The sequence below is a fragment of the Triticum aestivum genome, chromosome 2B (assembly GCF_018294505.1).
Source record: "Triticum aestivum cultivar Chinese Spring chromosome 2B, IWGSC CS RefSeq v2.1, whole genome shotgun sequence".
Taxonomy (NCBI): domain Eukaryota; kingdom Viridiplantae; phylum Streptophyta; class Magnoliopsida; order Poales; family Poaceae; genus Triticum; species Triticum aestivum.
In genome coordinates, this window is record NC_057798.1 from 215,306,000 (window position 1) to 215,332,407 (window position 26,408).

Sequence of the window (26,408 nt, forward strand, 5' to 3'; positions counted from 1 at the left end):
CACCTGCTACCTTTCAAAGATGCATGATGGATATATTCTCTGACTTTTGTGAAATGATTTGTGAGGTTTTCATGGATGATTTCTTCGTTTATGGGTTTTCTTTTGATGATTGCTTGAGCAACCTTGATCAAGTTTTACTAAGATGTGAAGATACTAGTCTCGTCTTGAATTGGGAGAAGTGCCACTTTATGGTTAATTGTAACATCCCAAATTTTCATTTTGGAATGTTATACATAGATCATCTTTGCATATCATATTTTGTTGCATTATTGGCTCGATCCTAGAAATTCTACTCAACTCAAGGACCCACGGAGAGAGTTGGGATTTCCTTATTTTCTTATTTGAGTGTTTCTCAAATTTTGAAAATAGGATCATTGATTTTATTTATTTTATCTTCAATCATTTCTACTACCAAAAATTCAGAGAGGGAATAAAATGACTTTCCCAAAATAAAGAAATAATGAAGATTTAATAAAAAAATCAAATAAGATTTATTTTGGAGTTTTTCGCTTTTTATTTGAATTTAAGAAAAATGCGCATTTTTCAAAATTGCATTTAGGCCCCAAATAAATGTTCATCTAGTCCGGCTTGATTTTAGAAGCCGGGGAAAATTTATTTTGGGATTTTTGGAGTCCGTTTATTATTTCTTTTTATTTTTTCTTCTGCGCAGAATTATATAAAAAAACGCGCACCGACCTACGGGCCGTGCCCGAGCGGGACTCCGCCCGGGGGCACCTTTATATAGCGCCGCCCTGAGCGCCCAGCCCACCCGAGCCCGCCCCGCGCCCCAAACCCTAGCTGCCAGCGGCCGCCGCCGCTGCCGCCGGAGTTGCATGCCGCCCGAGGTTCGCCGCCGCCTCGAAATCCGTGCCGATTTTTTTAAATATATATTTATTTTCATCGGTTTTATTTTCGATTATTTTTTTATTTTATTTTATTATTATTTTATTATTTTAATTATTTTCGGATTAGGTTAATTAACGATTAATTCGTTCGTCGTTTTTCTTTTTCGACGGATTTTCCGCGGTTATTTTTTGATCGCAATTTTTGATCCGATTTTCGTTTTAGTTTAACTTTTCGCTCATTTATCAGAATCAGGCGATTCAAGCGCCTGGAGTTTCGTCTGGAAACCCTCTTTCCGAATAATCTACTTAAACAAGTTTTTTCTTCTGTAAAACTTGACTTAGATCCAGATTAGTAAAATGAAGCTGTTTTCTTTCGCCGTTTGACTTTCATTGCTTTATTTGATTTGATTCTTTTGCAAACCAGAGTTCTTAAGTTGAACATTCTGGTTGGATCTGTTATTCGAGTTTTACTTGTGCATTAGATGAGTACTTATTGTATGCTTGTTTGTTTGTCTGCGATAGAATACCCGGAGTGCGCCGCCTGTTACTTCGAGTCTCCAGGTTTCGCGGATCATCAGCAAGGCAAGTAACACTTGATCATACCTTTCTATTACCCAGTTTTTTTATGCATTAGATCTATCCTCAAACATTGCATGATTAGGATCTAATTAAATTGTGGGATGGGAAGTAGATGAGGTAGTACCTATTACCTGTTTATTTTACAAACCTTTGGGAGTTACTTCTACGTTTGCTTATTATGCCATGCTATGCTAGTAGACGTGGATTGGGTGAGTGAATATCCATGACAGATGTGAGATTGTTAATTAATGGTTTATTTAAGGTGGCAACTTAAACACACATCTGGGTGGATTGAGGCACCTGTTTTCTAGCAGGACTTGCCTGTATTTCTTCGGACCGCCACCCAGGCTCAAAGGGATCATGAGATTATTCAAACTAGAAACTTACGTGTGCAGCCACAAGCCATTATGGGCTCTGGCATAGTTGACTAAGTTGTGCGAACTCTTACGTGTAGACTAGCAGATGTAGGGGAAAGTAGGTGTACCGGTCTACCCACATGTAACGTGCTAGTGCTTCCGAAAGACTATGTCTCGGTCATCCATTTCTCAAACATCATGTAGTGCGAGGAATCAAACGGAGGCGATTGAGTCTTGTGGGAAAAGTGCGCAAACCTCTGCAGAGTGTATAAACTAATCATGGTTAGCCGTGTCCCCGGTTATGGACATCTTGAGTATCTAGTACTTGATTATCATGTGAATCTCATCATGTTACTTTAATTAATATTGTTGGGTTTAATGAGTACTTTTTAATTGGGATTGAGAATGCTGTCAACCATTCTCAATGTTTAACAACCACCATGATAGTTAAATAAATTTATTCCTTTGCAGTAGGGAAAAATTGGCTTTATGCAAAAACTGTAACCATAGAGCTTTACCACCAGCCAAATATGCATGTAGTATAGCCTATCTCCATTGTTATTCTCTATGTGTTACATTGCCAGCATATTCCATGTGCTGACCCGTTTTCGGGCTGCAATGTTTCATGTTGCAGACTTTTCAGACGACGAGTAAGGTGCTTTTAGGTCGTGGTTCTATACTCAGTGATGCCGTTGGAGTTGATGGACTCGCTTATCTTCCAAGCCTTCCGCTGTTATCGTTTTAGATGGCCTTAAGCCATATTTATTTCAATAAGTTCTCTTTTGAGACATTCGATGTAATAAGTGTGTGATTGCTACTCTGTTATAAATCCTCCAAGTACTGTGTGGTGTCAGCATTACTGATCCAGGGATGACACTGAGCACAGAGATCAGACTGTTTGAGGTCTGGTCGCTACAAAGGTGGTATCAGAGCACACGTTGACTGTAGGACACGGCCACTAAGCTTAAGCCCTAGATCACTACTCTTTCTTCTCATTTCTGACTCCTCATCTTTTCTATTCTTTAGGATGGCGGATGCAAGGATCAAGTTCGCGCAACCAGATGAGAATTCACCTTTTGGATGTCACTTGAAGGAAGCCGCTAGATACTTGAACATAGGAGTACCAAGCTTCACTGGGACTTTCAACGCCACTTTACCCGAAGAGGAGCGCTGGAGGATTCAAGTCTACATTCCAGGAAGGACGTTTGCACCAGTAACGGAGCCAATAGTGTTTACCTTTGATGTACCAACATGGAGCCTAGGAAAGAGCATGGCAGCTCACATCGCCATGGGACGAATTGGAGAAGTTTACTACAACGATCTCAAGAATACTATCTACCAGATTTGTGGGCGCCGAGATGAGCATTGGGAGATGATAACCACCAGGAGGGACAGATTAATCGCAGCTTATATTCAGGAGTTAAACCAACACATCCGACGCCAGGAGAACCAGATGTGCGCAGATATGGAGGAGCTACAGAAGTCTATGCCCAGGATTAAGGAGCTAGAAGCAGAACTCAAGGCTACGCGTAAAGACTATATGGAAGAAATCGTCGCTCTAGTAAGACAGAACGGTGACCTTAAGGAGAAGATTGGAGTATTCATGGGAGGTTCAGCACCCAGAGGAGAAGAGGATGAACCTACTTGTCCGGATAATTATATCATCATCGACGACACCGACTCGGATCCCGACGACAGCGATGATGACTATGTTGATGAAGCTGGAGCAGATATCATGGAATCTGCATCGGAGCAGTTTTTCTAGTTGACCACCATAACAGTAGTAGAATTTTCCACCATTTAACTAGTTTTAGTCCAAGCACTTTTGTAACGATAGTTAGACCGTTGTATGCCCTTGTTTGAATTGATTGGAATGATATTGTGTGTTTTTTACTCATGTGCATATGGGTAGTGTTATCTCACTAGACCTCATTCTATTCTTAACTCTTCCCTTTAAACCCTCAGATGCCTCCGAGACGCGACCCCGAGTTTGTTTTTCCGCCAGAGATCACCCAGTTGATTCAGCAGCAGAATACCTTGATTCAAACATTGGTACAGAACCAAGGCAACAACAACAACAACCCACCACCACCACCACCTGTTGACCATCTGGCACGTTTCTTAAGGTTGAATCTGCCGGTGTTTTCCAGTAGCACCGAGCCGATAGTAGCAGATGATTGGCTCCGTAAGATAGGGAGGGAGTTGACCACTGCAGGATGCACAGATGGAGAAAAGGTGAAGTTTGCCGCACATCAGCTTGACGGACCCGCAGCAGCATGGTGGGAGAATTTTACAGCCACTTACCTTGTAGACACTGTCACATGGAATTAGTTTTCAGCAAGCATTTCGTACTGCCCATGTTTCAGCAGGAGCTATGGCCATGAAGAAGCGTGAGTTTCGCAACTTACGCCAAGGAGGACGGACAGTTGGCCAGTATGTGGATGATTTTAGTAAGCTAGCACGTTATGCCCCAGATGATGTTGCTACGGATGCAGCTAAGCAGGAGAAGTTTCTAGAAGGACTGAATGATGAGCTGAGCATGCAGTTGATGGTAGCCACTTTCAATAACTACCAGGAGTTAGTAGATCGTGCTCTTATGATTGAAGGGAAGCAGCAGCAGATTGATAATCGTAAGAGGAAGTATGCACAGGGGAAGTATAATTCTGGAGCTCAGCAGAAGCCACGCTTTACCCCAAAGTCAGGAGGACATTTTCAGCATACTCATGGAGGAGGCAGCTCGCACAATCACAATGGCACAAAGAATGGGAACGGGAATGGAGGAAGCAATGGACAAAGCCGCACCAACCCGTCAACACCATCCAAGGTAGACCTGAGCCATATCACTTGTTATAAGTGCCGCAAGACGGTGCATTATGCAAATGATTGTCCTAAAGGCCAAAATGGAAATGGCAATGGAAGCTCAAGAAAGAAGCCGAACCCTTTCAACAGGGGGCAAGTGAACCACGTTACCGTGGAGGAGGTTGAAGCTCAGACAGATGCAGTAATAGGTAAGTTTTTGGTTAAGGCATTTACTGCAGTTGTTCTTTTCGATACTGGTGCATCGCATTCATACATATCAAGGGGATTTGTGAATAAGTTTAGCCTGCCCACTAAGACTCTTAAGACACCCATGCTAGTAAGTTCACCGGGAGCTGAGTTTATGGTTAGTCAAGGATGCTTCCAGGTGCCGTTGAGTATAGGAAGGCATGTTTTCCCGACAGATTTGATTATATTGGAATCCCAAGGATTGGATGTAATTCTTGGTATGGATTGGCTGTCAATGTATGGAGGAAACGTTGATTGCGCCAGTAAGACAATTTTGCTTACAACACCAGAAGGGATAAGGATCAAGTATGTATCACGGCATGAGCCGAGGAGAGCACATGTAAATTCCTTATCAGGATTGTGCAGGAGGAAGTACCAGTGGTAAGGGATTTCCCTGATGTATTTCCAGAAGAGTTGCCAGGCATGCCACCGGATAGAGACATTGAGTTCTTAATAGAGCTACTGCCAGGCACTGGGCCTATATCCAAGAGACCGTACAAGATGCCAGCCCAGGATTTGGAGGAAATCAAGAAGCAGATTAAGGAGTTGTTGGATAAAGGTTTTATTCACCCATGTTCTTCGCCTTGGGGATCGCCAGTACTTCTGGTGGAGAAGAAGGATGGATCGTTAAGAATGGTTGTTGATTATCGCGGATTGAATGAAGTAACAATCAAGAACAAGTACCCACTACCAATGATCAATGATCTGTTTGATCGGTTGCAAGGAGCTAAGGTGTTTTCCAAGATCGATTTGTGATCAGGGTACCATCAGTTGAAGATTCGGGAGCAAGACATACCGAAGACGGCTTTTACCACCAGGTACGGGCTGTATGAGTATACCGTTATGTCATTTGGTCTGACTAACGCCCCAGCCTATTTTATGAACATGATGAACAAGGTGTTTATGGAGTTTTTGGATAAGTTCATCGTGGTGTTCATTGATGATATTTTGGTTTACTCGAAGAATGAAGAGGAACACAAGGAGCACTTGCGATTAGTACTCGAGAAGCTCAGGGAACATCAGCTATACGCCAAGTTCAGCAAGTGTGAGTTTTGGTTGAAGGAAGTTGGATTTCTCGGACATGTTATATCCGGAGAAGGTATCGCAGTAGACCCCACTAAAGTAGTCACTGTGACAAACTGGGAAGCACCAACAACAGTTGGAGAGATCAGGAGTTTCCTTGGACTCGCAGGATACTACCGAAGATTCATTGAAAATTTCTCGAAGATTGCGAAGCCTATGACAGAGTTGTTGAAGAAGGATACCAAGTTCATTTGGACTGAGGAGTGTGAGGCTAGTTTTCAAGAATTGAAGAAACGTTTGGTTACCTCACCAGTGTTGATTCTGCCAGATCAGACTAAGGATTATGAAGTGTATTGCGACGCTTCACGACGAGGACTTGGAGCAGTGCTTATGCAGGAGGGAAGAGTTGTTTCGTATGCTTCACGACAGCTTAAGCCCCATGAGTTGAATTATGCTACTCATGATTTGGAGTTAGCAGCCGTAGTGCATGCACTGAAAACGTGGAGACATTTTCTCATTGGAAATCATTGTGAGGTGTACACGGATCACAAGAGTTTGAAGTACATCTTCACGCAGAAGGAGTTAAATCTCAGGCAGAGGAGATGGTTGGAACTTATTAAGGATTATGATATGAGATTGCATTATCACCCCGGGAAGGCTAACGTTGTAGCAGACGCGTTGAGCCGCAAGAGCCATGTCAATACTCTAATGACGGGAGAAATACCCAAGGAGTTAGCCGAGGACCTTCGAGAGCTATGTTTGGAAATAGTTCCGAGAGGCTATGTAGCAGCATTGGAGATTCAGTCTACTTTGATGGATAAAATCAGAGAAGCTCAAAAGGCAGATACGGAAGTTGCCACTATTAAGGAACAGATGAGCAAGGGAAGGCTAAGGGATTTCGTGAGGATGAGTACGATACCCTACGATTTGAGGACCGTGTTTATGTGCCCAATGACCCGGAGATCAGGAAGTTGATTCTGCAAGAGGCACATGATTCACCATATTCGATCCACCCCGGAAATACAAAGATGTATTTGGATTTGAAGGAAACATTCTGGTGGACCGGAATGAAGAAGGATATCGCAGAGTATGTAGCAGTTTGTGATGTATGTCAGAGGGTGAAGGCAGAACATCAGAAGCCAGCTGGATTGTTGCAGCCATTGCCTATACCCGAATGGAAGTGGGATAAACTAGGCATGGATTTCATCACGGGATTGCCCAGGACTCGTTCAGGCTATGACTCGATTTGGGTTGTAGTTGATCGTTTGACGAAGGTAGCTCATTTCATCCCAGTAAAGACTACCTACAGCAGTGCCAAATTGGCTAAGATATACATGACGAGGATTGTATGTTTGCATGGAGTTCCGAGGAGTATCGTATCAGATAGAGGAACCCAATTCACCTCGAAGTTCTGGAAGCAGTTGCACGAAACATTGGGAACCAGACTGGAGTTTAGCACAGCTTTCCACCCACAGACAGATGGACAGACCGAGAGAGTCAATCAGATTTTGGAGGATATGCTTAGAGCTTGTGTTTTGGATTATGGATCAAGTTGGGATGACAACTTGCCATACGCGGAGTTTTCTTACAACAATAGTTATCAATCCAGTTTGAAGATGGCCCCTTTCGAAGCCTTGTACGGAAGGAGGTGCAGAACCCCGTTGTTGTGGGATGAGGTTGGAGACCGCCAGTTGTTTGGACCAGATTTGATTAAGGAGTCTGAACAGAAAGTAAAGTTGATTCGCGACAGGCTCAAGGTAGCTCAGTCAAGGCAGAAGAGCTATGCAGATTCGAAACGCAAGGAGACAGAATACGAAGTCGGAGACAGAGTTTATCTTCGAGTATCTCCACTTCGAGGAGTTAAGCGTTTTGGAGTTAAAGGAAAGTTAGCGCCACGTTTTGTGGGGCCATACAAGGTTTTGGAACGCATGGGAGAAGTAGCATACAAGTTGGAATTACCTGAGGGATTGTCAGGAGTTCACGATGTGTTCCATGTTTCACAGTTGAAGAAGTGTCACGCAGAGATGGCTGATATACCACTGAGAGATACGGTGCCATTGGAAACGATTCAGTTGAAAGAAGATTTGACCTATGAAGAGAAACCTGTTAAGATTTTGGATTATGCCAGCAGAGTTACCCGCAGCAAGGTTATCAAGTTTTGCAAAGTTCAGTGGAGCCACCACACTAAGGAGGAAGCCACCTGGGAGCGAGAGGAAGATCTGCTCAAGGACCACCCTCACCTATTTGCTAGCCAACCCGAATCTCGAGGGCGAGATTCATCTTAAGGGGGGTAGGTTTGTAACATCGCAAATTTTCAATTTGGAATGTTATACATAGATCATCTTTGCATATCATATCTTGTTGCATTATTGGCTCGATCCTAGAAATTCTACGCAACTCAAGGACCCACGGAGAGAGTTGGGGATTTCGTTATTTTCTTATTTGAGTGTTTCTCAAATTTTGAAAATAGGATCATTGATTTTATTTATTTTATCTTCAATTATTTCTACTACCAAAAATTCAGAGAGGGAATAAAATGACTTTCCCAAAATAAAGAAATAATGAAGATTTAATAAAAAAATCAAATAAGATTTATTTTGGAGTTTTTCGCTTTTTATTTGAATTTAGAAAAATGCGCATTTTTCAAAATTGCATTTAGGCCCCAAATAAATATTCATCTAGTCCGGCTTGATTTTAGAAGCCGGGGAAAATTTATTTCGGGATTTTTGGAGTCCGTATAGTATTTCTTTTTATTTTTCTTCTGCGCGGAAAAAAAACGCGCACCGACCTACGGGCCGTGCCCGAGCGGGACTCCGCCCGGGGGCGCCTTTATATAGCGCCGCCCCGAGCGCCCCAGCCCACCCGAGCCCGCCCCGCGCCCTAACCCTAGCCGCCGCCGCCCGCCGCCGCCGGAGTTGCACGCCGCCCGAGGTTCGCCGCCGCCTCGAAATCCGTGCCGAATATTTTTTTAAAAAAAATATATTTATTTTCGTCGGTTTTATTTTCAATTTTTTTATATTATTATTATTTTATTATTTTAATTATTTTCGGATTAGGTTAATTAACGATTAATTCGTTCGTCGTTTTTCTTTTTCGACGGATTTTCCGCGGTTATTTTCTGATCGCGATTTCTGATCCGATTTTCGTTTTAGTTTAACTTTTCGCTCGTTTATCGGAATCAGGCGATTCAAGCGTCTGGAGTTTCGTCTCGAAACCCTCTTTCCGAATAATCTACTTAAACAAGTTTTTGCTTCTGTAAAACTTGACTTAGATCCAGATTAGTAAAACGAAGTTGTTTTCTTTCGCCATTTGACTTTCGTTGCTTTATTTGATTTGATTCTTTTGCTAACCGGAGTTCTTAAGTTGAACATTCTGGTTAGATCTGTTATTCAAGTTTTACCTGTGCATTAGATGAGTACTTATTGTATGCTTGTTTGTTTGTCTGCGATAGAATACCCGGAGTGCGCCGCCTGTTACTTCGAGTCTCTAGGTTTCGCGGATCATCAGCAAGGCAAGTAACACTTGATCATACCTTTCTACTACCCAGTTTTATGCATTAGATCAATCCTCAAACATTGCATGATTAGGATCTAATTAAATTGTGGGATGGGAAGTAGATGAGGTAGTACCTATTACCTGTTTTATTATCAAACCTTTGGGAGTTACTTCTACGTTTGCTTATTATGCCATGCTATGCTAGTAGACGTGGATTGGGTGAGTGAATATCCATGACAGATGTGAGATTGTTAATTAATGGTTTATTTAAGGTGGCAACTTAAACACACATCTGGGTGGATTGAGGCACCTGTTTTCTAGCAGGACTTGCCTGTATTTCTTCGGACCGCCACCCAGGCTCAAAGGGATCATGAGATTATTCAAACTAGAAACTTACGTGTGCAGCCACAAGCCATTATGGGCTCTGGCATAGTTGACTAAGTTGTGCGAACTCTTACGGGTAGACTAGCAGATGTAGGGGAAGTAGGTGTACGGTCTACCCACATGTAAGGTGCTAGTGCTTCCGAAAGACTATGTCTCGGTCATCCGTTTCTCAAACACCATGTAGTGCGAGGAATCAAACGGAGGCGATCGAGTCTTGTGGGAAAAGTGCGCAAACCTCTGCAGAGTGTATAAACTAATCATGGTTAGCCGTGTCCCCGGTTATGGACATCTTGAGTATCTAGTACCTGGATATCATGTGAATCTCATCATGTTACTTTAATTAATATTGTTGGGTTTTAATGAGTACTTTTAATTGGGATTGAGAATGCTGTCAACCATTCTCAATGTTTAACAACCACCATGATAGTTAAATGAATTTATTCCTTTGCAGTAGGGAAAAATTGGCTTTATGCAAAAACTGTAACCATAGAGCTTTACCACCAGCCAAATATGCATGTAGTATAGCCTATCTCCATTGTTATTCTCTATGTGTTACATTGCCAGCATATTCCATGTGCTGACCCGTTTTCGGGCTGCAATGTTTCATGTTGCAGACTTTTCAGAAGATGAGTAAGGTGCTTTTAGGTCGTGGTTCTATACTCAGTGATGCCGTTGGAGTTGATGGACTCGCTTAACTTCCAAGCCTTCCGCTGTTATCGATTTTAGATGGCCTTAAGCCATATTTATTTCAATAAGTTCTCTTTTGAGACATTCGATGTAATAAGTGTGTGATTGCTACTCTGTTATAAATCCTCCAAGTACTGTGTGGTGTCAGCATTACTGATCCAGGGATGACACTGAGCACAGAGATCTGACTGTTTGAGGTCTGGCCGCTACATTAATGAAGGTATTGTCTTAGGGCATAAAATTTCTGAAAGAGGTATTGAAGCTGATAAAGCTAAAGTTGATGCTATTGAAAAGATGCCATGTCCCAAGGACATTAAAGGTACAAGAAGTTTCCTTGGTCATGTCGGTTTTTATAGCGGGTTCATTAAAGACTTCTCTAAAATTTCTAGGCCTCTGACTAATCTCTTACAAAAAGATATTCCTTTTGTCTTCGATGATGATTGTGTAGAAGCATTTGAAATACTTAAGAAAGCTTTGATTTCTGCACCTATTGTTCAGCCACCTAATTGGAATTTACCCTTTGAAATTATGTGTGATGCTAGTGATTATGCTGTAGGTGTTGTTCTAGGACAAAGAGTTGATAAGAAACTAAATGTTATTCAATATGCTAGTAAAACTCTAGACAGTGCCCAGAGAAATTATGCTACTACCGAAAAAGAATTCTTAGCAGTTGTATTTGCTTGTGATAAGTTCAGACCATATATTGTTGATTCTAAAGTAACTATTCACACTGATCATGCTGCTATTAAATATCTTATGGAAAAGAAAGATGCTAGACCTAGACTTATTAGATGGGTTCTCTTGCTACAAGAATTTGATTTGCATATTATTGATAGAGGAGCAGAGAACGCCATTGCAGACAACTTGTCTAGGTTAGAGAATGTTCTTGATAACCCACTACCAATTAATGATAGCTTTCCTGACAAACAATTAGCTGTCATAAATGCTTCTTGTACTACTCCATGGTATGTTGATTATGCTAATTACATTGTTGCTAAATTTATACCACCTAGTTTCACATACAAGCAAAAGAAAAAGTTTTTCTATGAATTAAGACATTACTTCTGGGATGATCCACACCTTTATAAAGAAGGAGTAGATGGTGTTATTAGACGTTGTGTACCCGAGCATGAACAGGAACAAATCCTACGCAAGTGTCACTCCGAGGCATATGGAGGACACCACGCTGGATATAGAACTGCACATAAGGTATTGCAATCCGGTTTTTATTGGCCTACTATCTTCAAAGATGCCCGTAAGTTTGTCTTAGCTTGTGATGAATATCAAAGAATTGGTAATATTAGTAGATGTCAAGAAATGCCTATGAATTATTCTCTTGTTATTGAACCATTTGATGTTTGGGGCTTTGATTACATGGGACCGTTTCCTTCCTCTAATGGGTATACACATATTTTAGTTGTTGTTGATTACGTTACTAAGTGGGTGGAAGCTATTCCAACTAGTAGTGCTGATCATAACACCTCTATTAAGATGCTTCAAGAAGTTATTTTTCCGAGGTTTGGAGTCCCTAGATACTTAATGACTGATGGTGGTTCAAATTTTATTCATGGTGCTTTTCGTAAGATGCTTGCTAAGTATGATGTTAATCATAGAATTGCATCTCCATATCACCCACAGTCTAGTGGTCAAGTAGAATTGAGTAATAGAGAGCTCAAATTAATTTTACAAAATACTATTAGTCGATCTAGAAAGAATTGGTCCAAGAAACTTGATGATGCATTATGGGCTTATAGAACTGCATATAAAAATCCTATGGGTATGTCTCCATATAAAATGGTCTATGGGTAAGCATGTCACTTACCTCTCGAACTAGAACATAAGGCACATTGGGCCATTAAAGAGCTCAATTATGATTTCAAACTTGCCGGTGAGAAGAGGTTATTTGACATTAGCTCACATGATGAGTGGAGGACCAGGCCTATGACAATGCCAAACTATTTAAATAAAAAGTTAAAAGATGGCATGACAAAAGGATACAAAAGCATGACTTTAACGTAGGTGATTATGTGTTGCTATTCAACTCTCATTTAAGATTTTTTGCAGGAAAACTTATCTCTAAATGGGAAGGGCCTTACATTATCGAGGTGGTCTATCGTTTCGGTGCCATAAAAATTAACAACTTCGAAGGCACAAATTTGAAGGTGGTGAACGGTCAAAGAATCAAACATTATATCTCAGGTAATCCTATAAATGTCGTAACCAACGTTATTGAAACCGTAACCCCGGAGGAATACATAAGGGACACTTTCGAGAACGTTTCAGACTCCAAAAAGGAATAGGTATGTGGTACGGTAAGTAAACCGACTCCAAAACAGTTCCAATAGCAATTTTTCTCTGTTTTGGAATATTTAAGAAAATAGGAAAATAAGAAGTAGTCTGGGAAGGACACGAGGCGTCCACGAGGGTGGTGGGCACGCCCTATCCCCCTGGGCGCACCCCCCTGCCTCGTGGGCACCTCGTGTGCTCTCCGGACTCCGTTTTCTTGCACGATACTTCTTTTGGTCGGTAAAAATTCATTATATAATCTACCAAAGGTTTTGACCACTGTATCATGCAAATATCCTCTGTTTTTGTTTCGAGTTGTTTCTGTCACAGTTTTAGAGCAAGATGTCTTCTCAAGAGTCAGTTTGGGAGAGTCGGATGTCTCATCCGACGTTAGGTCCAGAAGCAAACAACGATGCTTATCACTTTGGGCCATCAACGAAGGAGGAGATGGAGGCCGACTTGAAAAGGATAGATGCCATGGAGGAGGATCAAGAAGTTACCTCTCGTTTTCAAGCCGGATTCACGATGGGGGAACTACAGAGCTCAGCTATTCCAAATTCGGCCATCCCTTCCAATGTTAGATTTCTTTCTTATGAAAATATGAAAAAGAGTGTCACTTGTTCTCCAGCAGCTATGCAACATCCATGGATGAAAGGAGCTTTAGCCGTCACGGGTAAGCTCTGCAAGGAAAATATGGACCTCAAGCAGCAAGTCAATAAGCTGGAGGAGGAGAACTGTATCCTAAGGGGCATCATCGCCAAGAAGATCACACCACCACTTCCAAAGAAGGAGACACAAACACATGGGTATGGGCACTCCCCTTGGCAACTGCCAAGCTTGGGGGAGGTTGTCGGTGTCAAAACCGGCGGATCTCGGGTAGTGGGTCCCGAACTGTGCATCTAAGGCTAATGGTAACAGGAGGCGGGGGACATGATGTTTACCCAGGTTCAGCCCCTCTCTATGGAGGTAATACCCTACTTCTTGCTTGATTGATCTTGATGATATGAGTATTACAAGAGTTGATCTACCACGAGATCATATAGGCTAAACCCTAGAAGCTAGCCTATGATTATGATTGTTGTTGTCCTTCGGACTAAACCCTCCGGTTTATATAGACACTGGAGGGGGCTAGGGTTACACAGAGTCGGTTACAGAGAAGGGAATCTACATATCCAAATTGCCAAGCTTGCCTTCCATGCAAAGGAGAGTCCCACCCGGACACGGGACGAAGTCTTCAATCTTGTATCTTCATAGTCCAACAGTCCGGCATAAGCATATAGTCCGGTTGTCCGAGGACCCCCTAATCCAGGACTCCCTCAGAGGTGCCCCGGTATCGTATCACCATCACACTCCTATCTTTACCGTTTAACTTAGTTCGATCCTTTTAGTAATATCTTGATCTAGTAGAATAAAGTTTTTTGTATGATTTAGTTTTGAGTTTTGCCTTATGATCACTCTATGTAATCGAGTCCATGAGCTATATAATAAAGATTAGTGTTGAGTCAAGGGGTTTGCTATCTTGCTATGATCTTAAGGGAATAAAAATAAAATAACTATAAAAAGAAATAAAGAGATCATATTGATCTTATGGAGAGTAATGACTTCACATATAAAGAGTATGATGAATAAAAGTTGTTGAGAGTTGGCAAGCATAGTTTTGGTCATCGTTGCAATTAATAGGAAGTAATAAAGAAAGAGAGGTTTTCACATATAAATATATTATCTTGGACATATTTTTTGATTGTGAGCACTCATTAAAGTTTGACATGCTAAAGAGTTGGTGTTGGACAAGGAAGACAACGTAATGGGTTATGTTTTCTTATATCCTAAATAAAGTATATTCTCATGGATCATCCAACATGTTGAGCTTGCCTTTCCCCCTCATGCTAGCCAAATTCTTTGCACCAAGTAAAGATACTACTTGTGCTTCCAAATATCCCTAAACCCAATTTTGCCATGAGAGTCCACCATATCTACCTATGGATTGAGTAAGATCCTTCAAGTAAGTTGTCATGTTGCATGCAATAAAAAATGCTTTCTAAATATGCATGACTTATTAGTGTCGAGAAAATAAGCTTTATATGATCTTGTGATATGGAAGCAATAAAAGCGACGGGCTGCATAACAAAGGTCCATATCACAATTGGCAATATAAAGTGACGTTCTTTTGCATTACGATTTCGTGCATCCAACCATAAAAGCACATGACAACCTCTGCTTCCCTCTGCGAAGGGCCTATCTTTTACTTCTGTCTTATACATTATGCAAGAGTCATGGTGATCTTCACCTTTCCTTTTTATATTTTATCCTTTGGCAAGCACCTCGTGTTAGAAAGATCCTGATATATATATCCAATTGGATGTAAGTTAGCATGAACTATTATTTTTGACATTACCCTTGAGGTAAAAGGTTGGGACTCAACACTATAAGCCCCTATCTTTCTCTGTGTCCAATTAAAACTTCATACCCATAAGTATTGCGTGAGTGTTAGCAATTGTGAAAGACTAAATGATAGTTGAGTATGTGGACTTGCTGAAAAGCTCTTATGTTGACTCTTTTCGATGTTAGGATAAATTGCAATTGCTTCAGCGACCGCGATTATAGTTTGTTGGTTCTCAATGAGGTTTCTGATTCATACTTGACATTGTGAATAGATTGTTACTTGAGCATAAAAAATCATATGACGATATATATATATATATATATATATATATGTTGCTTTTATAAGAATGATCATGATGCCCTCATGTCCGTATTTTATTTTATCGACACCTCTATTTTTAAACATGTGGGCATATTTTTCGATTTCGGCTTCCGCTTGAGGACAAGCGAGGTCTAAGCTTGGGGGAGTTGATACGTCCATTTTGCATCATGCTTTTATATCGATATTTATTTCATTATGGGCTGTTATTACACGTTATGTCATTATACTTATGCCTATTCTCTCTTATTTTACAAGGTTTACATGAAGAGGGAGAATGCCGGCAGCTGGAATTCTGGGCTGGAAAAGGAGCAAGTATTAGAGACTTATTCTGCACAACTCCAAAAGTCCTGAAACTCCACGAGGGCATTTTTGGAATTAATAAAAAATATTGAGCGGAAGAAATACCAGAGGGGGGGCCACCCACCATCCACGAGGGTGGGGGCGCGCCCCCTGCCTCGTGGACCCCCTAGCAGCCCTCTGGTGGCCATCTTCTGCTATATGAAGTCTTTTACCCTGGAAAAAATCATAAGCAAGATTTCGGGACTAAACTCCACCACCACGAGGCGGAACCTTGGTGGAAACAATCTAGGGCTCCGGCGGAGCTGTTCTGCCGAGAAAACATCCCTCCGGGAGGGGAAATCATCACCATCGTCATCACCATTGATCCTCTCATCGGGAGGGGGTCAATCTCCACAACATCTTCACCAGCACCATCTCCTCTCAAACCCTAGTTCATCTCTTGTATTGAATCTTTGTCCCAAAACCTTAGATTGGTACGTGCGGGTTGCTAGTAGTGTTGATTACTCCTTGTAGTTGATGCTAGTTGGTTTATTCGGTGGAAGATCATATGTTCAGATCCTTTATGCATATTAATACCCCTCTGATTATGAACATGAATATGATTTGTGAGTAGTTACGTTTGTTCCTGAGGGCATGGGAGAAGTCTTGCTATTAGTAGTCATGTGAATTTGGTATTCGTTCGATATTTTGATGAGATGTATGCTGTCTCTCCTCTAGTGGTATTATGTGAACGTCGACTACATGACACTTCACCATTATTTGGGCCTAGAGGAAGGCATTGGGAAGTAATAAGTAGATGATAGGTTGGTAGAGTGACAGAAGCTTAAACCCTAGTTTATGCGTTGCTTCGTAAGGGGCTGATTTGGATCCATATGTTTCATGCTATGGTTAGGTTTACCTTAATACTTCTTTTGTAGTTGCGGATGCTTGCAATAGGGGTTAATCATAAGTGGGATGCTTGTCCAAGAATGGGCAGTACCCAAGCACCGGTCCACCCACATATCAAACTATCAAAGTAACGAACGCGAATCATATGAGCGTGATGAAAACTAGCTTGACGATAATTCCCATGTGTCCTCGGGAGCGCTTTTCTCTATATAAGAACTTGCCTAGGCTTGTCCTTTGCTACAAAAAGGATTGGGCCACCTTGATGCACCTTTTTTACTTTCATTGCTTGTTACCCGTTACAAATTACCTTATCACAAAACTATCTGTTACCAATAATTTCAGTGCTTGCAGAGAATACCTTACTGAAAACCACTTGTCATTTCCTTCTGCTCCTTGTTGGGTTCGACACTCTTACTTATCAAAAGGACTACGATAGATCCCCTACACTTGTGGGTCATCATCATCGTCGGAGGAGGAACCGCTAGAGAGGTCATTGAAGAAGACCATGGCGACCACGATGATCGGATGCAAGACGGTGAGAGCGAGGGAGCAAGCAAAGAAGCGACTATAGCTTGAGAAGGAAGGAAGGAAGGAGGAAAGAGGGGAAATGTGACTTGTGGTCAGGGAGAAAAGGGGTTGGGGAGAGGGAGTTAGATACTTTGGCGGTAGGCCAAAAATTTCGAAAGGTGGAGGGAAACTTTGCGCCCGGTGCCGCGAGACACCATTTACTTTGAACAAATGTGTGCATCGCAAATGATTCTTCTGCTTTACGCGCAATCAGTTTGATCATTCAAATTTTGGTGGAAATTTCACTGGGAACAGTTGATACGTCTCCAACGTATATATAATTTATGAAGTATTCATGCTATTATATTATCATTCTCGGATGTTTTACAATCATTTTATAGCAACTTTATATCATTTTTTGGGACTAACCTATTGACATAGTGCCCAGTGCCAGTTGCTGTTTTTTGCTTATTTTTTACATCGCAAAAAATCAATATCAAACAGAGTCCAAATGCAGCAAAACTTTTTGGAGATTTTTTTGGACCAGAAGACATCCAGTGGGCCAGAGAAGCACCTGGGGGTGCCTCGAGGGGGGCACTACCCACCAGGGCACGCCTGGGGGCCCAAACAAGCACATGTTGGTTGTGACCACATCGGTGGCCTCCCACACCGCCTCTTCGCTCTATAAATGCCCAAATATTCCATAAACCCTAGGGGAGTCAACGAAATTTTGTTCCAGCCGCCGCCAGTTCCAGAACCGCGAGATCCAATCTAGAGCCCATCTCCGGCACTCCGCTGGAGGGGAGAATCATAACCGGTGGCCATCTTCATCATCCCGGCGGCCACCACGATGAGGAGGGAGTAGTCCACCCTCGGTGCTAAGGGTTTGTACTAATAGTTATGTGTTTAATCTCTCTCTCTCTCTCTCTCTCTCTCTCTCTCTCTTGTGTTCTGGAGATGTCATGATCTTGATGTATTGGGGATTTGTTAATATAGTTGGATCATATGGTGTTTTCCCCTCTCTATCTTGTGCTGAATTGAGTTTTCCCTTTGAGATTTCATTTTATCGGATTGAATACTTTTATGGATTTGAGAGCATTTGATATATGTATTGCATATGGATACCCGTGGTGACAATGGGGTATTATATTGGTTCACTTGATATATATTTTGGCACTCAACTCGCGGATTCCCGAGGTGACATTGGGGTAATCTATGCATAGTGGTTTATGCACGTTCTTGTCTTTGTTACTCAGATAGAAATCTTTGGGCACTCTTTGAGGTTCTTTGTGTTGGATTGAGTATTACGAATCTGAATTTGCTTTGGTGTTATTTTAGTAGGAACTCTTGGATAGATTGATCGGAAAGAATTGCTTTGAGGTGGTTTCGTACCCTACAAATAATGTATTCCTATGTTCTCCACTGGATAAGAACTTTGGAGTGATTCTTCATCGCACTTTGAAGGATGGTTATATGATCCAATTATACAGAGATTGCACTAGCGAAAGTACGGACCCTAGGCCTCATTTTCAAGCATTGCAATACCATTTGTGCTCCGTTTTATCAATTGCTACCTTGCTGTTTTTTATTTTTTCCTATTAGAAAAATCAATATCTACTATCCATATTACACATGTATCACCATCTCTTCGCCGAACTAGTGCACCTACACAATTTACCATTGTATTTGGTGTGCTGCGGACACAAGATACTTTTTATTATTTGGTTGCAGGGTTGTTTGAGAGAGACCATCTTCATTCTACGCCTTCCACAAATTGATAAAACCTTAGGTCGTCCACTTGAGGGAAAATTGCTATTGTCCTACAAAACTCTACGCTTGGAGACCCAACATGTGTCTACAAGAATAAAGTTGCGTAGTAGACATCAAGCTCTTTTCTAGCAACGCTGATGGGAGGTGAGTGCTTGAAGCTATATCTTTTGATCTTACAATCAAATCTTTTAGTTTCTTGTTTTATCACTAGTTTGGTTTATAAAAATGAAATTACAAAAAATGGAGATTGGGTTACCTCAGGTTGTTCTTTATCTTTATAATGTCTATGTTGTGAATAAGGATTCCGACAATTGTGCTCAATTGCTAGAAAAGGAATTCAACAAAATTTATGGCACAAAAACGTTGGATGATGGGCATGATTGCAATATTGTTAGTATGAATTCTTTGAATATTCATGATGCTAATGATATGCAAAGTCGTTAGCTTGGGTATGCTATGTTTGATGAAGATGATATTTTTAGTCCCCCAAGTTTTGATGAGAAATTTTATTATGATGAAAGCATGCCTCCTATGTATGATGATTATATTGATGAAAGTAGGTTCGAAAGAGTGTCATCTCAAGGTACTAATGATCCCATTATTTTGGAGGGTCTTGAATCTTATTGTAATATTTATGAAAGTGGATTTGGAGAGGTCATGACTTTATTTACCGATGAATCCACTATTTTGGAAGAGGTTTCAATTGACTACGACAACAAAGTTGCTATCTATGATGATTATGGTGATGACATATATGCTATAAATAATAATGATAACCATGAAACTTTTCATCATGATTTTAATTTTCTATCCCATGATAATTATTTTCTTGACTTTTCTCCCACTACTATTCATGAGAATAAATTTGCTTATGTGGAGAGTAATAAAATTTCTATTCTTGTGGATCATCTAAAGAATGCTTTGTGTGATAGTTATATTTTTGAATTCATTCATGATGCCACTGAAATTTATTATGAGGGAGGAACATATGCTTGTAGGAATTGAAATAATATCAAGTTTCCTCTCTTTATGTTGAAAATCTTGAAGTTATGCTTGTTTTGCCTTCCTATGCTAGTTGATTCTTGCTCCCATAAATTGTATGCTCACAAAATTCCTATGCATAGGAAGTATGCTAGGCTTAAATGGCTTGACATTTGATTCATGATGCTCGCGTTATGTTTCAATTCTTTACTTTTATGTGGCCATTGAAATCATCATGCCTAGCTACAAAGGTGTTAAAGAAAAGCACTTGTTGGGAGACAACCCAACACTTTTACATACTATTTTTGTGTGTTCACATGATTATGATACTGTAGTAATCATGTTTTATTGCTTTTGTTTCAATAAATTGCCAAGAAAAGCCTTTGGGATAGTGTGGATGATAGTTGACTTGATTCTGTCCAAAAACAGAAACTTTTGTGCCGATTCCAGGAATTTCTAAAATTCTCTTGAACGGGATTTTGGTTTGAATTTTTTAAAGATGATGGATATGAAAATTCCCTACGTTATCCTAATTTTTCAGAATTTTTGGAGTTACAGATGTATGGTTGGAGTACAGATTACTCCAAACTGTTCTGTTATTGACAAATTCTGTTTTCAATGCATAGTTTGCTTGTTTCCTAGTTTCTATGGATTATATTGCTCAATATAAATTGTGTAAATGATATGCTACACAAGGAATTGTGTGGAAACAATTATGAATCTTGTTTTTGACAGTACCAAAGTGAAATGGTTTGCTCTTTATCATACTAACCTATATCATGAAGTTCCGTTAAGTTTTGTGTGATTGAGGTTTTCATGTTTTGGGTGAGATGTCGATATGAGGAGAATAAGGAGTGACAAGACCCTAAGATTAAGGATGCCCAAGGCACCCCAAGGTAATATTCAAGGAAAATACAAGCAACTAAGCTTGGGGATTCCCCGGAAGGCATCCCCTCTTTCGTCTCCAACATTATCGGTAACCTTACTTTGAGCTATTTTTTATTCATCACATGATATGTGTTTTGCTTGGAGTATCATTTTTCTTTGGTTAGGATATTCTTGATGTTATTTAGAATAATGTTTTGCATCTTTATTTTCAATAAAAATTTCAAGGATAGCCTTTACCATGCTTATTTTGCAAGTCTACATGTTGTTGTTTCAAAATAGGAAGTTTATCACTGTTGCAAAAATTCCCGAGAAAATTCAGAATGTGATAAAATGTTGAAACTTTTTCATACTAAGCTCTGATAATTTTTTTACAGTATGGTAAATTTTCATAATTTTTTGAGTTAGGGAAGTTTCATGAATCTTGCATTCTTTACAGACAGTACTGTTTTGGCCGATTGCTGTTATGGTTACATTGTTTGCATATGTTTGCTTGTTTAATGATTCTATTTGAGGATAGGAGTATTAAATATGCGGAGTAATTTAGTATGCAATGTCAAATATTTTTTTAGTGATTTGCTACGGTAGAGAATGATAATGTCTTGCATTGATTTATACTAACTTATCTCACGAGTTCTTGTTGAGTTTTGTGTGGATGAAGCTTTTGAGATTTGGGGAAACCGTGATATGAGAGGAATTAAGAATACAAAAAATCTCAAGCTTGGGGATTCCCAAGGCATCCCAAGCTAATGTTCCAAGAATTCTCAAGCATCTAAGCTTGGGGATGCCCCGGTAGGCATCCCACCGTTCTTCTTCAACAATTATCAATTAGTATCGGTTGAGCCTACATTTTTGCTTCTTCACATGAGTTGTGCTATGCTTGGAATGTCATTTTGTTTTATTTTGCTTTCTATTTTAATAAAACACTTAGGTTTGAATGTTTTTAAATAAGGGAGAGACCTCAAATAGCTACCCATTTGCTTAGCTACTCGCTTGATCTTCACTTATATCTTTTTGGAGTAGCTTGTCATTTACTCTTGTGCTTCACTTTTATGCTATGAGTAAATTGTTGAATGAATCTAATATCATGAACTTGAAATTGTATGTTGATATAATGCCTAGTGGTAGCTTCACATGGGGTTTAGAAAGTGAAATCTTTTGAAGCTTGACAATCACAATATTGGTCATACAAGCAATTCATGAATGATTAGTAGAAGGAAGAGAACTTTCACATGCAAATAAACTATCTTGGAAATCTTTTGTGATTGTGAGCCCCCATCAAAATATTATATGCCAAAATTGTTGACGTTGGACAAGGAAGAATATGTAATGATTTATGTTTGTTCATATTCACATAGAAGTTATATTGTCATAGATCCTTCAACATGTGGTGCTTGCCCCCCATCTTTGCTAGCCAAAAATTCTGCACCAAGTAGAGATACTACTTGTGCATCCAAAAACCCTTAAACCCAAATCTTGTTTTGAGAGTCCACCAACCTACCTATGGATTGAGTAAGATCCTTCAAGTAAGTTGTCATCGGTGCAATAAGGCAATAAAAAATGCTTCTAAAATTGTTAGATCATTTAGTGTAGGAGAAAATTGAGCGTTGTACGAACTTGTGATGGCAAAGAATAAAAGCGACAGACTGCATAAAAAGGTTGCCATCATAAGGGGCAATATAACGTGATGTTCTCTTGCACCAAGGGATTGAGCATACAACCAAAAAGCGCATGGCAACCTTTGCTTCCCCCTGCGAATGGCCTATCTTTTACTTTTATGTATTTACTTTCATGCAAGAGTCAAAGTATTTCTCTCCATTCCTTTTTATTTTTCTCTTTTGGCAAGCATCATGTGGCGAGGAAAGATCTAGGCACATATATCCAGTTGAATATGGGTAGCATGAGTTATTATTGTTGACATCACCCTTGAGGTGAATATATTGGGAGGCAAAATTATAAGCCCCTATCTTTCTATGTGTCTGGTTGAAACGTTTTGCTCAGGTATATGCGGTGAGTGTTAGCAATCATAGAAGACTATATGATGGTTGAGTATGTGGAGCTCTTACTTAGACTCCGTTGAATAAGTTGAATTGCAATTGTTTGGTGACTAAGAATATAGGTTGTTGAGTTTCAAGAGAATTCATTGTTTGAACCTTAAAATGTGAATTGGTTGCTACTTTAACATGACAACTTTTATAAGAGTGAATTGCTGTTATGATGCTAAGAAAGGTGATTGAAATTGTCATTGATCAACCTTGTGCACTTTGCTAGCATTCACACTTCATAAATTATTTCTTTTATCATTTACCTACTCGAGGACGAGTAAGAATTAAGCTTGGGGATGCTAATACGTCTCCAACGTATCTATAATTTATGAAGTATTCATGCTCATATATTATCATTCTTGGATGTTTTACAATCATTTTATAGCAACTTTATATCATTTTTTGGGACTAATATATTGACATAGTGCCCAGTGCCAGTTGCTATTTTTTACTTGTTTTTTACATCGCAGAAAATCAATATCAAATGGATTCCACATGCAGCAAAACTTTTTGGATATTTTTTTGGACCAGAAGACATCCAGTGGGGCAGAGAAAAACCTGGGGGCGAGGGGGGCACAACCCACCAGGACGCGCCTAGGGGCCCAGATGTGCCCAGGTGGGTTGTGCCCACCTCGGTGGCCTCCCGCACTGCCTCCTTGCTCTATAAATGCCAAATATTCCAAAAACCCTAGGGGAGTCGATGAAATTTTGTTTGAGCCGCCGCCAGTTCTAGAACCACAAGAACCAATCTAGAGCCCTTCTCCAGCACTCCATCGGAGGGGGGAATCATTACCGGTGGCCATCTTCATCATCCCGGCGGCCACCACGATGAGGAGGGAGTAGTCCACCCTCGGGGCTGAGGGTTTGTACCAGTAGCTATGTGTTCAATCTCTCTCTCGTGTTCTTGAGATGTCACGATCTTGATGTATCGCGGGCTTCGTTAATATAGTTGGATCATATGGTGTTTTCCCCTCTCTCTCTCTTGTGATGAATTGAGTTTTCCCATTGAGATTTTGTTTTATCGGATTGAATACTTTTATGGATTTGAGAGCACTTGATATATGTCTTGCATATGGATACCCGTGGTGACAATGGGGTATTATATTGGTTCACTTGATATATGTTTTGGTTCTCAACTCGCATATTCCCGAGGTGACATTGGGGTAATCTATGCATAGGGATTGATGCACGTTCTTGTCTTTGTGTCTCCGGTAGAAATCTTGGGGCACTCTTTGAGGTTCTTTTTGTTGGATTGAGTATTACGAATCTGAATTTGCTTTGGTGTTATTTTAGTACAAACTCTTGGATAGATCAATCAGAAAGAATAGCTTTGAGGTGGTTTCGTACCCTACAAATAATTTATTCCTATGTTCCCCGCTAGATAAGAACTTTGGAGTGATTCTTCATCGCACTTTGAGGGATGGTTATATGATCCAATTATACTAGCATTGTTGAGAGATTGCACTAGCGAAAGTACGAACCCTAGGCCTCATTCTCAAACCGCAATATCGTCTATGCTCCGTTTTATCAATTGCTACCATGCTGTTTTTTATTGTTCCTATTACAAAAATCAATATCTACTATCCATATTATACTTGTATAACCATCTCTTCGCCGAACTAGTGCACATATACAATTTACCATTGTATTTGGTTTGTTGCGGACACAAGAGACTTTTTATTATTTGGTTGCAGGATTGTTCGAGAGAGACCATCTTCATCCTACGCCTTCCATGGATTGATAAACCTTAGGTCATCCACTTGAGGGAAAATTGCTACTGTCCTACAAAACTCTGCGCTTGGAGGCCCAACACGTCTCTACAATAATAAAGTTGCATAGTAGACATCAACTGTCCTCATCCACGTCGTTCCATAATTTAACATCACTTGCTAATTTGGGAACACAAAAGAGCCTACATCACACATACCACACTTACTGAATTGAGATATTTTTTAATTCAACAAAGCCAGTTGACCTGCACATTGCTCTAACAAAAGACTAGTGTTATAAACAAGGCTAAGTATGCATAATTTTAACAAAGCTGCCGCCGTGCCGCACTATGCCTCACTAGTGTAAGATGAGACGTCGATGACTTGTGCTGGCGACATGCCACCGTTGGTGAACTCCGTGTCCCCCCCTCCTGCTGAAGTCGACCGTGTCGTCATCCTTATCCTCATCCTTGGTACCGCCCTAAAGGTTGTGGTACTCGTGTTAGTGGCTGCGCTAGAGCTCGCATTGGTACTCCACCAGCGATTCCTTGACGGACAGGCTCTTCTCTACCTCGTCCTCATCCACGTGCAACTCCTCCTCTCTGCGCTCCTCAATCTCCGCCGCCTCCTGCATCTCAACCTCCTACTCGGCGATCTCATGAGCAAGCATGTACTCCATGGCATCCGTCGCCTTTTTGGATGTGGGTTGCATGCTGGATTCCGAGGTGGCCTGAAATATGTTGGCATGTGCGTCCTCGATCTTGACGTGGATGGCCTCGACCCGGGCCAGGGTGACATCAGCGGCACGGACAGCAGCTCGAGTGCTCTCGGCGTTTGCAACCGCCATCACAACATCTGCTACAACTGTCTGGGCTACTGTAGCTGCCCTGTCGGCCGCCACAGATGCCCTCTTGAAGGATGTGCCCACGCTCAATGCGGATGCGGCCGCACTCTCGAAGCAGGCGGCGGTGCTCGGGGAGGACGCGGCCACCATACAGGCCCTCCTGAAGCGTTTCCACAAGATAATTCTTGGCAAGAAGGGGTTGCGGGAATGGGGATCTAGGATTCATGGATTCGGGGGTGACTGACACTAGAGAAGACGAAGCCGGCAAAGCTTACGGAGGAAGACATAAGTAGACCCACGAATTTTCATCGCAAATGGTTCCTACAACAAACGGTGTGTGATGTTGTTGATATTTTGTATTAGTTGTGAAAGACAAATTTGGAGTACAGTGGTAACAGATGGTGTTTTAAATGTACGAGAAAATTTGGAGTACTAATACAATTATCATGTCATAATTTGGGAAATTTCAAGGGCCATTTGACCTTTTCGACATTTAAGTGATTTTCTAGCCATTTAATTACCGTAATTTAAATTTGAACTACATGTACATGCAACAGCTAACCATAACGGTTTGGGAAGTCATATTTGTATACTTGTGTGGGGGTTAATTCCATGTGCAGTAAATTGGACGGATTTTTCAAACATATTGGTGTCACGGCTTGGACACAAAGCATAGAGTGCAATGGCATTTAAATTCCAAAAAAAATCAAAAATGGTCAGAAATGGATGAAATCTTTCTTGACGTAATGGCATGGGACCAAGATGGTGTGGTAAAATTTTTGGCCTGTTTGATGAAATTTTGGACACACACCCCTCACAAACCAGAGCAACTCACTAGAAGGCTCATGGTTCCGAGAGGGCAGAATGCATGTTTGATCACGAACCGTCGTTAGCTTCCTCTTATGGCCTTCAAAGTTTTTTTACAGTTAACATGCACTAATACAACTTTCATGTCAAAATTTGGAAAATATCTGGGGTCATTTGGACTTTTTAAGACATTTAAGTGATTTCTAGCCATTTAATGACCATAATTCAAATTTGAACTACAAGTACATGCAATAGCTAACGATAATGG